General features: G+C 36.8%; 1 protein-coding gene across 1 annotated transcript in view; it reads left to right on the plus strand.

Moving 5' to 3' along the window:
- LOC136777673 (neurexin 1-like) overlaps nt 1–17,042 on the plus strand; it is a 193,835-nt gene that overhangs the window by 172,530 nt on the left and 4,263 nt on the right. The gene's annotated exons all lie outside the window — the stretch shown is intronic.

The raw sequence follows: 17,042 nt of genomic DNA on the forward strand, positions 1-17,042 counted from the left end.
TATACGTACATCTCCACTTCCTATCGACTCATGTTCCCCGTTCTACCAAGTGGTGCGATTTTCATTTCGAGCTCTTAACCCTCTCGACCCTTTATCAATCGTGTCTCTCTCGTAACCCTCAACTGCGCTAATTTTTCAATTAATTAAAAAATACTTACACCCTGCGAGAAAACTACAATTTCATTAATCTAGAAAAGTTCACTCGAGTTAATTTCACGAGAAAAATGATTTTCTACCATGTAGCATAATCAGCTAACGATTCGTTAATTTTCAATTATACACTTGCCACTGATAAGGATTTGTTATTCATAGTGTAAATTCGGTAGGAATTTAATAAGAGAAATGTGTTTCTATCAAAAGCAGGACCGATATAACGGTGCTTTTAATAGTAATAAGCCAACAGCTCTTGTCTATTCATGCAAGCCTGATAGGTTTAGATCACCTAAAACTCTTTGGGATTCATCCCCTTTATGTTTTTCTAATCATTCTATTTGTGCAGACTTTTATAAGCCTACTGAAGTATGAGTTTTAATGATCGCAATAAATGGTATATGACTCGTACAAATAGCAATTGTAATACTGTAGCTTATGTTTTTTAATATACTGTGTATTTTTTTAATAGAATTATTATAAACATAAAAATATTTGGCGAATAAATTGCGAATAAAATGGTTTTTATGGAGCGACATGGATGGGCATATGGGAAGACCTCCTTGTCCTTTCTGCTGCTCTGCTTCATATGTGGAAAGCTGCGTGTCCCCAAGCCACACATTCTGCGTTCACGCGTGCACATCATGCGTCGTATGCATCCTCATGCGTGACCACCATACTTGATAAATTCCAGAGTCATTCAACATTCTTCCTATTTAAATTTAAACATTTATTTCCTCATCTCTCAAGTGTCTCTGTGGCAAGATTTTCTTTATTACAATAGCACATTTTTATTTTATAATTAATAGAGCAGAAATTTCTATTTAAATATTCTCCTAATATTCTCTGTTCTAATGTTATAATTTAACGCAAAAACATCATCTTCTTTCGTTAAAATGGAAACATAATTTTTTAAATTAATGAATACATTATTTTCTTTTATTTGCGCGAAGGAGAATTAACTTAAACTGTGTAAAGTATGTTGTAATGTTTATGGATTGGTCCATGGAAATTTTATTGTAACAGAAATATTGGCCTATTTGCGATACTCCAGGTTTCAGACATTTAACAGCTATGGGGTGCAGGTCAACCCCTATTTGGACTGAAAACTTCCTGTCTGCTTATAACCTCCTGATCGAAAAATAGTTCAAGACGCACGTTTGACAGACATTTGCGTAACGTTTCGAACTCTACTTGACCTACTTCAATATAAATTTGATTTCAATTACAAATTCTGATTCTGATCATGAAATATTATAACAGAGAAATACAAATTCTTATATACAGTAAGAGTGTATACATTCTATCGTAATTATTTTACGATTATTTTCACACTACTCGAAATTCGTATGAACGATCATCACAAAACTGTAAAATTACCAAGCCAAAATTTTAGTCCTTCGTAGGCGTATCTTTTCGTTTAGAAAGCATCCTTCAGGTTCATGTTCGCCTGATACCTAAGTGGAACACTTAACCTAGAAAGTACAACCCTTTCTCAGTATTTTCAAATCGGCTTACGTAAATACACGTATACCAAGCATGTATTCTAATTTAACCTTGTATTTTCCTGCAATATAAACCAATGTATAAAAAGTGATGTAAATTGAATTTCATGAACACGTTCGTAGCCACCCTTAGAATTTAAGAAAGCTTCCTGCAAGTTTATGTTGTCCTAGTCGTTAATTAGGGAGCTCTATTCAGTTGTAGCCTCTTAGGGTTACCCATAGTAAAATGGGTATACATCCAGGACTCTCAATCTGCATACGACCCAAACGTATCGAATAATTTCATAAGATAACTCTTTTAGACCAACACAGACCAATCTCTCTACAATAATATTATTGATCAAATTAAGTAAATATTTATTAAGAAAAAAGTAATAAACAATTGTTTTAATTTATTTTAATTAAGAATCAATAAAATTTTATAAAATTGTTGGTGTTTTTATATTGACAACGAATGGTGAACAAAGTGGTTAATCCAGATGCAGTGTAGGAATTTTGAAAGCCAAAAATTCCATTTTGTAGTATTGGGGAGTACACGAGAGTTTCGCACAATTTCTAATTCCCTAATGCCCGGGTCACGCCTCGGTCGAAAATTTCACGCGTGCCTCGTTTGGTTGTGGCCGAAGCCGAAATAGGACGAGGGTGAATCTCCCGTTGTCCCTAAGTGATTCTGTTCTCCTAATGGACCAGCCGCGGTTTAAGCTCACATTTCACGTTGCTCCCTCAGGACCTCCTTCGTCAAGGTCACGTGAACCAGTCTTCCCATAAATATATCCGGATTCCTGTAATGATCCCACGATTGAAATCATGCGAATAATTTCTCAAAACAATCACATAAATTATAGGATACTCTTATGGTAATCTACTCATGAAAAATCAATATTAATCGATGTGAGAGAATAAGGATAAATTTTATTTTCCTCTTTATTTCCATCTTGCATTTATTGTAGAAAATGAAGTCTCGTGAATTTGACAACATTCAGGAAAATTTAAGAACGTGGACCAAATTGGTAGGAGTCGAAAGATCAAAGAAGGAATTTGATCACTATCGATAAATTCGATCGAAAAGAGTAGCTGTTTATGGGACGTGGCTGATTTTGTCGAAGGGTCCTCCTACAGGACCCTGAGGCCCTAATACCACCGGGACCGAATTTGACCGTGGGCGAAGATCGTTCTCACGGCTAACCGAGGGCATCCTCGGATCCCGAAGGGTCGTGGGAGGATTCATTTACCCTCTGCCCTCCGCCCTTGCCTCCTCTCACTCAACCAGACGCATCGGAGAACTTTGAACTCGAGGAATGCGTGAAAAAGGACGAGTCCAGGCCTAAGATGCATGTTTTTTCTTATACCATCATATTCCTCCTCGAATCAAACTATTCCGACTCGTGTACACCTCCTTTCGACAAACATGGAACTCACATAAATCTAAATAAAGTATACAAATACACGTAAACTACCATCAAAATTATTTTAAACTCCTGAACATCCTTTCAAACCATTTTGTGTAAATAGAATTTTCAGGATACGAGACCGTTGTCGATGGCTCATGTTTACGAGTGTGCCAGTATAGCATACTAGTACTGTGATAGAAAAACTAACGTTGGGTGCAGGACAATGCAAGGAATTCCTGGAAGGATCCCTGATCGAGGTCATTCTCAAGGAAAGTCCTTAAGGATCGTGAGAACTCGATCGTAATAAAACCGTCCCTTCTTTCCCAAGAGTACTAGGGAAACATTCGGTTTCAGAAGGCGTTTTGGAAAAGTCTTGAGCTCCTCCTGGATCGACTTGAAATTTTGAATGATGTGAAAAATTTAATGGTGGGAGTGAAGAATGATATAACTGAATTTCAAAACACAATTCATAGTCTGCAGCATACGTATTCCGTTAAGGAAATGATGCATGCGAAGTACTGCATGGTGACATGGAAAAATTACGTTTGGACTTTTAAAAAACGCAGTCTTCGATCGAGCCCGTGGGAATCGTCGAGTTATGTCCCACAGGCGTGAGAACTTTGCCTCAAGGAGAGATCCTCGCGTCTTCTACTTATTAGGATATCATTCGATTTCAAGAAGTTAACCGAAGAACCAACCACCGGTTGTAAAACTTGAGAAAAACTTACACTTATTATAGCTTATGTGTATATGGTTCCATTTTCCTACTAGGTACATAAATGTATACCTATAAACGTATACCAACTCGATGGTAAATTTCTTTGGCAATGATTTTTATTTGTACCTTCGAACGATCATCATTCATGACCAGCAACACAAATAACAGCCCATTCAAAATAATGACTTTTACAGACCCTGAAGTCCTAGGAAAGTATAACTATGGAGAAATTATAATTTCTTTAAAAATTCAACCCAAAGCACAGTTTATTCTCATTACCAAGTGTATTCTTATAATTACCATCAATTCTTTAAATAAATACAAAAAATTAACTAATATTTATTTGAATAGAAATTGGAAAAATTTTCATTTGCATCAACTTTATTTAAAATCCTATTTCAACGTATCATATACCAAATCTAAAATTCTATACTCAAACAAAACTGACTGCTTTCAAATTGCATAATTAACGATTCTGATCGAGTCACCTGTACTTCTCAAAGCTTTACTTTCACACACGTCTAATTATCGTCAAATACACACACACACACAAACGTAACGTTTTATACATAAATCAGATTTTTGATCAAGTATAACGTTGGAAGAAAGATTCCTAGTTCGTTATTGCGATTTACCCAAATAATGTTAATTCGCTGATTGGATATATCGATGGACAGGAGACCATTGGATAAATGGACCCTTAAAAGATCTCCTCGACTCGTCTGAATGCCTGGTGGTCCTGAGAACAAGAAGGTTCCTTTCGAACCTCGGTTCTCACGCTCGTTGCTGTCTTCTACAGGTAGACCTACGCTCCTCCCTTTTCAAGAAATTCCTCAACATCCGTTGCACAGATGATTCTCAGGCCTCCTCAATCTGGATTTTAGGGCCTTTAAACTCCCCCCCCCCTCCCCTTGGTCACTTAACCTTAGCACGCTTTCCGCTTTCGAAATCAGCTTATTTTACGACCTCGGTGATCCGGGACAAACTTAAGCCTCGATCGGTTCTCGGTAAACCTTTAAAGAAGAATCAGAAATTTCGAGTTGATAGGAAGCCAAAAAAAGTACATGGCACGTGATCGATGAAGCTAAAAATAGATAAGGGAGTCGATAAAAATTTCAGAGGAAAATGTCTTAAGAGTCTCTCCTTATAGTCTTGGCTGGTTTCGCAAGATTTTATTCAAACGTCGTTCGTTGAATGCATATTCTGGCTACGTCCACAGAAGATCGTCAATCCTGATTCTCGGCTCCTTGCGCATTCCCACGAATCGTGAGAACGATGGTTCCCGTGGGCCGAAGCTTGTTCCCGTGAGTGCCAGAGAAACATGACTCGAGAAAAGTTCTTTCGTATAGTATACACGTTTAATGAAATACAATCTTGACGACGCGACAACACGTTTATGTAGCTATAGCACTTAGTAATTATATATGTATATTGTGTACGATCGTTTACCAATTCATAACGAAGTTTCGTTATTTCTTTCGGAAATATATCTATCATTTCATAGAAATAGCGTATTATTTGTATGAATCATTTTTTTTTAATTATATAAATTGTTTAATTATAAGAACAAATTCTGTATATAGTTTCTAGTTTGATTTATTAATTAATTAGTTATAGACAGTGCTGACTAGTATAATAATATACATAATTTTTAGAGGTAAGTTTGTGTTTTTAACTTCATCAAAATTTTAAAGAACTTTTCCTTCAAAGCAAAATTATTGTTCAATCTATGTTTCCTCGTTAAGGCTATTTTTTATATTTTCTATTTGTACACAAAAAATTGGATTTTTCTGCACTTGCAATGGAGGATCCTGTATTCCTGACCACGCCTGCTTCAAAGTCGTAGAAGCGATCGTTTGAAATTCACAGGCAGCCGGACGTGTAATATCTACTCGCCTGTATTGACTCCTATTCATTCGCCAGCCATACATGGAAGATGGTGTTTGTAAATTTCGACAAAAAATTCATGATAAAAGAGGCTTTGAGCTTCTGCTTTATGGCACGGTTCGAGGGATGTAAAGAGAAAAAAAAATCATTCGATCCTTTGCTGACTTTACAACCTACAGTTGTCTAGTTTCATGGTGCTACGTGTTTAGAGCTTACTGCTCTGTTGTGACAAGAAGCAAATATAAAAACAGTGCTCTAATCCTGTCAAATGTATAATTTTAAACTGGTTAAAAGAAATTCCTAACCAACTCTGCTATCTTCTAAACTCCTGTCAGCTTTACAGCTGGTCAAGGAACAGTGAGTTGTAAATATTATCTTAGAAAATGTTACGTCTCTGAATTACATTTTTAAAGACCGATAACTTCATTTTCTTCTTTTCTTATTTTTCGTACCCTTGCTAGACAACACCCCTCCTTAAACGAAGCAGCCAATCATCGAATTATAGAAGAGATAGAGAGTCGAGATGGAAGAAAGAGACCCTCTCCTGTGATATTTTGAAAAGTCTTGCTGGACCCAGCTGCTAGCCTGATCCCAAGACACGCTTGAGTGATTTTCGTCAATAGAAGAAGAAGAAGAAGAAGAAGAAGAACTGAAAGAACCTGTAGAATGCGACAGCCCCTTTTTTCGAGGACCCCGCCCCTTATTCGACAGGCCCCTGACCACTTCTTGCAGCAGCCTGTAACCCTGCTTACCGAGCTTCTTAATATTGACTTTTGATCGTAATCAGTGCTGATCGTCATTATTAAATGACACCTTTCGCGTTAAAAGCTGAATAGCACCAATGACACGCACTCCAGTCATATTACATTATAGAAGAACTGCATTCTGCACAAGATACAGGCTGCACCTGCTAAATGGGCGTAGCCCAAGGAAGAACGATGTAAAGATCGATGCACTTTCTCTCCTCCACTTCTCCAATCCCCAAACGCCATTTTAAATTTCATACCTGCGGAGGCTCGCGATTGGCCAGGATCGGCCATTGTCACAGGTCACTCAAGAAATACTCAGCTCCTCCGAAGAAACTCTCGAGCAGCCACTTTCTGCGTCCTCATGTTCTCCTATGTGAAATGGTACCAGATTTCTCCATGAGTATTAACCCTTTCGACGTCTGGCTCACCTAACCCAATTTCCTGCAACCAAAACACTCTTTTACAATTACACACGAACAATAACAAATTCGTTTTGTCGACTAAAAATAATTCAGCCTCTCCAAAGCGAAGCGTATATATACGCTAAGAAGATGGTGCAGGAGGAATTGGACCAAGTGGACGTTGAAAAGACTGAGGTATCGCAGTGGTACCCTCGAAGGAGTGGTTCCTCAAGGACGAGTCCTGGTTTTCAGGGCCAGCAATCTGCAGGAAGACGAGGAACCACTTTCCAATCATGCCGTCCTAGTCGAATAACGTCAAAAATTAACCCTTTCACCGTCGAGAGAGTGTTCTTGCTCCCTCAGTCACCACGGTCATCCTCGGTGAACTCCTTGCCTCTTCTGGTGTCCGGCTCCGAGGTCTTCGATTAATTCGTGTTTACAACGTTCTTCGCGCTCCTTGACAGCTTTTAACAGGCCATTAACGGCCGATGCATTATTGACGGATCTTAAAGGAAATCGATTTATCTCATAGATCCCCCTTACCACGTGCTTCGTAGATCCTCCGGATCTTCGAGTTGTCGAAAGACTCGTTCGTGCCATCTCTCTCGCACGAGAATTTCGGTCGTTGTGCCACACTGCTCACCTTCCTCGATCTTCATGCTGGCCTGATGAATCGAGGATAGAAAATTTCCGTTAACGTCACTTTCGGAAATAGCCAATTATTATCAATCCCTCTTTTCTTCCTCCATTGTATACCTTGCTAAGCTTTCAGTGATTGTGTCGTAGATTATTGTTTAAACAGTTTTTAAATTGCAAGATTTTCTCCTATGGTTCTTTCACCATAGTGTTTGCCAAAGATTTACACGAATTGTTTATTTTAATAAAATATATAATTCTTTAGATGGCGATAAAAAAATGATTGTATAGGGCAGAGATACAAATTTTAAATGATTATTGATTGTTGGTTTTGGATATTTCTGTTGATTGTGGTGTAATTAAATGGGAATAATAATTAATTCACAAATAATGGTTTCCATCGAAGATCTAGCAGCATACATGTCGATGTAGAGGAATAGTTGGATTATATAAATATAGATAGTAGTGTGAATGTGTGTCTTTGGTGCTTTGAAGGACCAGGTCGCTTCTGGGAAGGGACTTTCGCCGAAATTCAACAACTTTCTACACTCTCCTACATTCCTAATACAAAATCTTGTACTAATTTATATTTACAATGGTTTTCACGCCTCTCAATGAATTACGACTAGCCTGCTACTGTCGACTTAGCTTATATGTATGTCAAATAGGTACATATAGCTTTGCAAAGAGTCGTGTGTGATGTTGGCTAATTACTTTCTTCGAATATAAGCTACATCTGTCCTGTTTATACTTGCCTGCTCCTTTGGGTGAGTAAGATATCCGTTGAAAAATACCCAAACGCCCCAATGGACCAGTTGGGACAACATGGAGGAAGACGATATATGAAAAAAACACTTTGTAATTATTTCAAAAAAATATTATTATATCACGAGAGGTTTTTATCGAACCATGCAAACTATAGTCACGACTTGTAATTTTATTGAGAATACATAGCATTGATGTATTGGAATAATCAATAATTTTCTGAAAAATACAACGAAGTGCTGTGAGGAAAGAAAGAGCTTCCTTCGACTTATGCTTTCCTGAGAAATATGTTTACTAAAGTCATTTTTCTTGACCACTGACTAATTCAACGTGAAATTACGATTATCTCTGAATGGCCTTTCTGCGGTCGAAGAATACCACCTGTCTACCTGGTTCTTACCAAATTTCTTAAGAGGAGTCTCCTCGGGATATCTGGCTGGCAACCTGCTTGGGATCATTGTTAACTGCAGGTTACTTTTACCACAGACTTAGCAGAATAGAATTTCATATTACTTTTACAATTTTCATTATTTTATCTACTCTTATCTATCGTGTTAAAATCATCTAACAAAAAGGTCATTGAACTCGAGATATCAGTTTTTAAAAAACAATTCTGAAAATTGAGATTTCAAATCTTAACCCTCGAGTATCACTGTAAATTCTATTATAAATATATGAAGATAAAGGTTGATGATCCTCTTTAAAAAGTAATAAAATATGATTTTCTGTAGTGATAAATTAAATGTGCAATGGAATTCCAGTCCAATTCTCGAAGAGTACCCTTGCTGGATGGAGCCCTCTTAAAATAAAAAATAGCTTTGAACGCGTCCTGGTGTCCTAGGACTCTTGTTTACCAAAGAAGTCAGAGTGGGTGTCCTTGGGTCAAAGGCCTCGAAGGGTCTGCTACCTGCTAGAGGAGCGAGAGGCTTTTAAAATTTATTCCTAACCGAGCATGCTGCCCTAATCCTTGGCTGCTCTTAAGAGTGAGGCTCTGCTCAACCCCTTAACTTTCTCACTTGCTTCACTAGCAACATGATGCAACCAGTCCTTCCCTCGATAAACGTATTCAATGCTGAAGAAAAATAAGAATAAACAACATATGACGACACTTCGTAATACGTGACAGTAGAGATTGTACGTATCAAATAAATAGTGATATGAAACACAGTTAATATCAGCGATTAAACGTATACCCACTGTGTTGAGTAAAAAAATATCCTCAAATTTATTCAATACTTTAAAAAAAATCTGTGTTACCTCATCTTTCTTTAGAAATACTTCCATCATATTTCTGGAAGCCTGATCAGCTTGTTGACAAAAGTTATTCAGTTGAATAGACGTTAAAACCACAAAAATTGACCCTTAATAAAACTCTTCTTGACTTTCTCCTGGAAAACACCTACTTTATTATATTATCCTGATACAAAACCAGTTCAAATATTCTGAACTTGAGCCTCTGTCTTTTGTTTTGGCATCAGTGGGCAGGTACTGTGGTTTATTAAAGGTCCCTGCTTTATTCTTATATTATCTTTTTATTGAGGACGATGCAATATATAATAGACAATATTAAGATATATAATTATATAAATATTAATAAAAAAAGAAATCTTTAAATTTTCAATAGACTCTATCGTTTGCTAATAAATACTGTTGACATAGAATATTAATTACGTTTTAATTACAACAATCTACAAATATTATTTTTTGTTATGAGGCAACAGAGCCAAATATACCCAACAATAGAACGTGACCAAATAGTCAAAGAATTTATGATCAATGAAAAATATTATTATTATTATTAGTACTTTATTTTTTATTGTTTTGTACATAAAATTATTCTGATGGAATTTTTGTCGTCCCAGGAGTTCTACATAGTCTCTCTGGTCTTCATAGTACCCTGTGAGGCTTGTTTACTTATAGTATTACGGTGAAAAGAACGGTTGGTAATCCGTGAAATTGGGCTTTGTAGAATATAGCTGACACCGAGCTTAAAGGACAAAGCTACCAGCTATTCTAAGAATGATCACTATACCAACTTTCTTACCACATTTATTCTACACAAAAATTTCTTCCAAACATAATTCGTCCTTATTCAGAACAAAATTAATTTTTATACTACAATTTTCATAAAAATTTTCATTCCTATTTTTAAACTAATCGCTTAAAAAAATAATAGCAACCATATTTCACTAAAAACAGAAACTTCCACAAAGAAGAATAATGATACAGAATAGCATGAAAATAAAAATTGAAAATTAACATATATTACAGTGTATCGAGCTGGAATTGGTGACTTTACACGTGGTGGGCTCGTGGACGTGTGACGTAAGCATGTAATTTAGTCTTTAAGGGTGTATCTCGACTTTCTCAACGGCTATATGTCCCTGCTGCATGTGTTCTCCGCTAGTGCCCGTCTCACCACAAATTCTCACGCTTCGAACGCGCTTCGTATTTTTTCCTTACGGGCCGGCACGATGTTTCCACCCCCCCCCCCCCTCCCGTTCAAGTATTTTCAAAGAAAAATCTCTGTCGTCGACCGTACCCGTTGTTGAATTTAAGATAAAAAAAATCCACCGTGTCCACGCCTATGCACGCACACACGTGCAAATGAGCAGAATGTTATATAATAATACTGGAACGTGTGCATTACGCAAATAAAACTGGCTAATTATAAAACGAAGTGTCTGGGGGGAGGAGCGAAGAAGAACGGAGAAGAGAGACACCTCCCGAAGGATGCAGAGTCCCGTAAAATTCCTGGAGATTCCTAATCTCCTGGTAGCAGAAGCGCCACGCGCCCTCGTCGTTTTCCCACGAGCCTGTGTCAGGTTCTCACGCGCACCAACTTTAATTCCAGCCGTGCTTCACGTGCTACTAAAAATTCATTATACTTTTTTCTCTGACCCAAGTTATCCCAGTGGAGGGGGGGTGGAAGGGGTCCCAATTCTTGTCCAAAAAATTCATCGAATTTTTAAATACTTGGCTTCCAAAAAATAAATTAATTAAATGATCATTATCAATGATAAACTTTTTGTTTATTAAGGATTTTGGGAAAAAGTTGTAGACATTATATTAAAATAGGTTCTCATAAAGTTTCATTCCTACATTCTTAAGAAGACTTTCTGGAGGAACATAGAGTCCTGGGAGTACTTGGTGTTGGTTCGTCGCGTTCCTGGGGACTCTCCCACGACGGGGTCCCGTGGGAACGGTTTAATTGGCCTGGGAAGAGTCGTTTTATCTCGTTGCTGGCCTCGTGAGAACGGACAACGAACGAGCAACGTAACCTTGGAACCGGAGATCATCCGGCCCCTCGAATTCGGCGTCGTAAACTTTGACCCTTATCTCGATCTTCGCCGATCGTCGATTGTCGATTTCACACGCGTCCCGAGATTTTCCACGTAAATCACGCGCGTACAAAAAATAGCACTGTGAGAATTTGTTTCCTTATAACGAATGGTGATCGATAAATTGTGGAGTTTTTGAAATCAAATTTTTCGCGATTGAATTTTGCAATTAGAGGGGAGAGAGTGTTTGCAGGTGGCTGGAGAGCCAGGTGGAAAACTGTTCTTACCTGTTGATTCGTTTGTTACTCGCTTCAGGGATTTATTATCAACTGGTAGAAACTATATTTAATTAGTTTACATTAAAATATTGTATTTTATTATTTAGCATCCGAATCTTCTCGTAAAATTAGTAAAGTTTGATTTCTCAGAGCGATACACTTTGGACAAAAAATAAAAATCGTGTAATCAAGGAATTGGGATCTTCAGTGCTTATGAATATGCAAGAGAGCAGTTTAGGTTGGGCCTGTGGCAAGTGACGATGTTTCGGGAGTATAGGCTATAAATAAACATTTTCTGAAACATTATCTCGTATCTTCATTCTGTTACTTAATTTTGTATTTATTTTATAAAACTTTATTCAATTTATTGATATCAAATTGTATTTTACTATTCAGTATCGAACTCTGCTATCGCAATTAGTAAAACATTGTTTCTTAAAGCGATTCGTTGTGAGAAAAAGAAATTAAAATTCGTATAATTAATGAATTGGAATTTTTGGTGCTTATAAATATGCAAGAGAGCAGTTTTTTATGTTGGGTTCGTGGCAAGTGACGATATTTCGGTTGTGGGACAGGTTTTCTCACGGCTCGAGGCGATTTGGCCAAAGTGGAAGTCCTGCCTCTGGATTGGAGACATGGGAGACGAACGGAAAGTGCTGGATCGGATCGACTTCGTCAATTCTCTTCCCACGGGCTAACCACGAGCGTGGGATAGTCGTCCCCGAGGGCAAAGCCACGATCTGGTTCGGTAGTAGGCGGCCAGACTCGTGAAAGAGTTAACCAAACTGCCCTGCAGTATCAAAACAACTCGCAACCTTGCAATTAACAAAAGTTGCACTAATTAAAAATCTCCAAAATTTCCTATGACAATTTATCGTTAAATTTACTTTTAAAACTCGAAGAATTTTTAAGAATAAAACAATTGGAGTCATTTTTATTAAAAAACCAAATGATCTATCTGGACGATAATAATTATTAGAATCTTAAAAACAATTTACTTTAATATTAAAATCTCAGATTTTTAACTGCAAAACCAGTCGTTTGGTTTATTTTTAGAAATCTAAAGATTTTGAAGAAGGAAATAATTGGAGTAATTTTTATTTGAAACCGTAATGATGGACCAGGATAAAAAATTAGTAGGAATAGTCATCACTGGCACGTGCGATCGTGAGAAAATCGCCGGCTTCGGGGGAAGCAGACTCCTAGGTCGACTAGGAGATCAGAGTCTCAAAGCTGGTAAATAAAGTCTCGGCTCACCCTCGCCCACTTCGAGATACACTATACGTAACTGCATATACTATACGTATACTCACTGTTGCAAAATACTATAAAATTTATTTAAAAAAAAGTATAATTGACACTTCAAATTATTTTTATAATATAATAGAACGATTTCGTTAATGACCAATTTTCATTTTTGTCGAAGAAAATTCCTTAAAGCAAATGGCAGTCTCGCTTCTCACGCTTGGTGAGACGCGTAAGCCAAAATCTCCTGATTTTTTGCACTCGTATTTCAGCTCGTGAGAAAGCGTGCCATGGGAAAGTCGCCAACAGCTTCGTCGAGTTTGCAACGTGCAGCGATTCTCGTGATGAGAACTATAGTTCGTAGCATGATAAATGCAGAAAGAAATTCTTTCAAATAAATAAATAAACTAGCTCAAAAAACTTTTAATTTTTTTCCAAATTAATTCTTTATATAATTTTCTCGACTCGCTTTAACGAAATCAATGATCGTTTAAATAATTATATAGTAAAGAGAACTGAGTGGAATGTTACAAAAATTATATATTAGTTAAACGAACACGTTAGACTCGTTGAATAGATATTGTTTTCCATTTGCAAAGTTCAAGCTGTTCCCACGTCTTAAAACTGTGTAGGTGAGCTCGTAAAATTTGCATGAAAAATTTCTTTTAATTAATACTCGTGGACTTGTGGAATATTTGGGACGTTGATAGAAAAGATAATAATGTTTATCGTGGAATAAAATAAATAGAATTAATTATATAATTTTTATACAAAAATAATAATAAGGAATTTTATTAGAAAATATCAAATAAATAAATAGAAGAGGAGTAAGGTCTAAGGTAGTTGCGAAAGAAGCTTAAAGTCATAGATCTTCAGAGAGGTTATAGCTAGCCTATTAATTAATATTTGGATCGTTAATAAAAGAGACAGTATCGTTTTTTAATAAATAAAATAAATAGAATAATTAAGATATTTTGTATGCAAAAATAATAATGAATTTTATCTGAAAAAATGAAATAGATAAATAAAAGAGAAGTAAAGTTTGCAGTAGTTTGCGAAGGAAGCTTAAAGGTATAGATCTTTAAAGACGTTCGGAATGATCCAAATAATATTTGGGTCGTTAATAGGAGATTCAGTATCGATTATCGATAAACAAAATAAATAGAACAATTATGATAATTTTTATGCAAAAATAATAATGAGGAGTTTTACCCGAAAAAATGAGATAGATGAATAGAAGGGGAGCGAAGATGAAGGTAGCTGCGAAGGAAGCTTAAAGGCATAGATCGTCAGAGAGGTTAGGGCTGGTCTAAGTAAGCCGGCTTGTTTAGAAGCATCAGGCGAGCATGTATGTGCTGCCGGTGGTTGACCTAAGCCGGTTCTAGGCACGGTCAACTTCAAGGTCGTTTCCTACCTATCCCTGACCACGCTTAACTCCTGTTCCTACTCCTACTCCTACTCTTTCTCTTTCTCCTCCTTCTCCACGACTCTTACCCCCTCTCCTATTCTCCTCCACTTGTCTACCTGCACAAAACTCCTCGAGACACCATAAGCCTCGAGAGAGCCAACGATGGTGCTACCATTCGCATCCGGTACTAAAACCAAGTCCAAACGAGTGATCAATCTGTTTTTCTATCCAATGACATAATCTTATTAGTTTTTGCTTTCAAAAGGACTGTGTTATTTTTATTTCAAACTTAATTATACTGAGAAAAATGGTTTATTGATTGTAAAATATTTTAAGAATATATTTCAAGTGGGATATTTAAAAATAATTAAAAGAGTCGAGGAATCAACGCGTTTATGTATAATATACTCCTTTGTGCACCATAGGCCTCGATAGAAACAACGATAGTGCTACCATTCACATCCGGTGCTAAAATTAAATTCAAACTAGTGATCGATTCATTATTCTTACAAATAGATATCACAGTTAGCTGTCACTTTAAACAGTATTATACAATTTTTATTAAAAATATAAATAATGTTTAAAAATTAATGAAATGAATGTAGTTGAGGGATCAATAGAATTGTGTAAAATTCACTGGAGAATGTAACAAGTTGAAGGGGATAGAAAAAATAAAGAGATTAGGGAAAGCATAGCAAAGACTTGCATGATTTCTCGTCCCCTGATCTGTCTTAGTCGAACGCTAGACGACCAATGCCTTGAACCACTTTCGGACCCCACCACCTCCCTTAACCCCATGCTCCCCTGTCAATTTACTTATTAATTTAGCTTATGCCGCGTAAGAGCTAATTGTCCAAAATCGTCTCTAGACAATTTTAAAAGTTTCTCGTGAGATATTCAATATCATTTCGCAATCCTACATCCCTCATTTTCCTCTCACACATCTACATGAGACCTTTTCCACTCCATTATAGAGATCTCACCTCATTCTTCCCTTCGACGGATCACCCTTAATTTTCCTAAAAACTGGAAATATTATTATTTTATTTAAAAATCTAATTTAACATCATGAAAATATTCTATAAAATAATCAAAGTGATTGAAAAAAATGAGGAAATATAAGACAGTATTTCTCTGGTATAAATCAAGTCGATCGAGTGTCTCGCAAGGTAAGGTAGGGTAAAGAAATGTGCGTGATTGCACCGAAATTCTCCGAGTACGCGTCTGTCGCGCTCATGTTCTCCTAATGAAGTGATACAGTTTATTGGACTTCTTCAGATCGGAATGCAACCCAAATAATATTCTTATCCCGAATGGCCAACGGTCGGCTCGGTCCGATCGAATTATCGCGTCGTAATTTTTATATTTTCTTCTTTTGCTTGCAATTCAATTGCAGCCGTCGTGGAAGCTTCCCGCTCAAAGATCAGCACGCACACACGCACAAGAAACCACCACGCACGACCTGGCCAACCAGTTTACCAACTTGATTTTTATACTACGCTGTTACGCTGACTATGCCTGCCTGACAAGTGCCTCGTAAAAATGTCGTCATTCAATTGTCATATTTTGCTCTCCTCTGCCTCGTCTCGAAGCTTTGCTTGACTCTTTAAATATTTTATTCACGCTCTTACCACTTGTAAATATAAATCCACGTGTCTGCAAATTATCAAAAATCTTCATTTCGTCATTATGCAACGAATGCGTTACACGTTTAACATAGAATTCGATGTAACGAAAGTAATGGTAATTTTGGAGTTTTGATTAAATAAAATTCTGAACATTATCCTATATCAACATTGTCGAGAATTCATAGAATTTTTGCTCTATTTTTAATAATATAATTATTTGTGTTTTTAATCTCAAATGAGTCTGCTATTTTTTATAGGGAACTGTATGACTTTCTAAACTGATATACGATATTGATATTAATGCAATTTCAAGAATACTGGAGTCTTGGGTTTTGAGGGAACCGTGTTAGTAGAACGGTCATTTAGTCGAGCGTGAAACGTAATACAAGCAGCCTAAAACGAGCTTCTGTTTACTTCTGAACGCCTGGTAGGCTTGTCGGCTGGGCCCATTTTTTCTCGTCGAGCCGAAAATAATTGTACCACCGAAAGGCAGGGCGCAGGCTTCAAAGTCACTTGTCTATACAGTCTCGTTTATAAACGTTCAAGATCGTGTTATAGAACGACCTTCCACACTTTGCTTATTTAACGATACCATAGAAAATTTATTTATTAATTTTTTTGTGGAAATATTTTTTTAATCGAATAAATGATAAGACAACTAGGCGCTGATAAAGGATATTAAAAAGAAATCAGTGTACCAATGGTTTATAGCATTTTAAAAGCTTTTACTACTTGCTACGAGTAAAAAATACTTGGTCAAACTGTTGCTTTCCTATTACTAGTTGGTATTTAACTCGTCCATAGCAGCTCTTTTGTGGGCGTGTCTAATGGTATCAACGCGTTCTCGATATTTCTTTCCGTCAAGTTACAATTTTTACATCATTTTTCCAGTGGTATTTCACTACAAATATTGCTGAGATTGAACTTTCCTGCTTCCCTGTTAAGTTAATTAAACAAAACATTATAGTAATCGTGTGGGAGTTTGAATCTCTTTATCACG

Source organism: Prorops nasuta, unplaced genomic scaffold (genome assembly GCF_024137725.1).
Source record: "Prorops nasuta isolate Cenicafe-Biocafe unplaced genomic scaffold, Cenicafe_Pnas_1.2 PNAS00011, whole genome shotgun sequence".
NCBI lineage: Eukaryota > Metazoa > Arthropoda > Insecta > Hymenoptera > Bethylidae > Prorops > Prorops nasuta.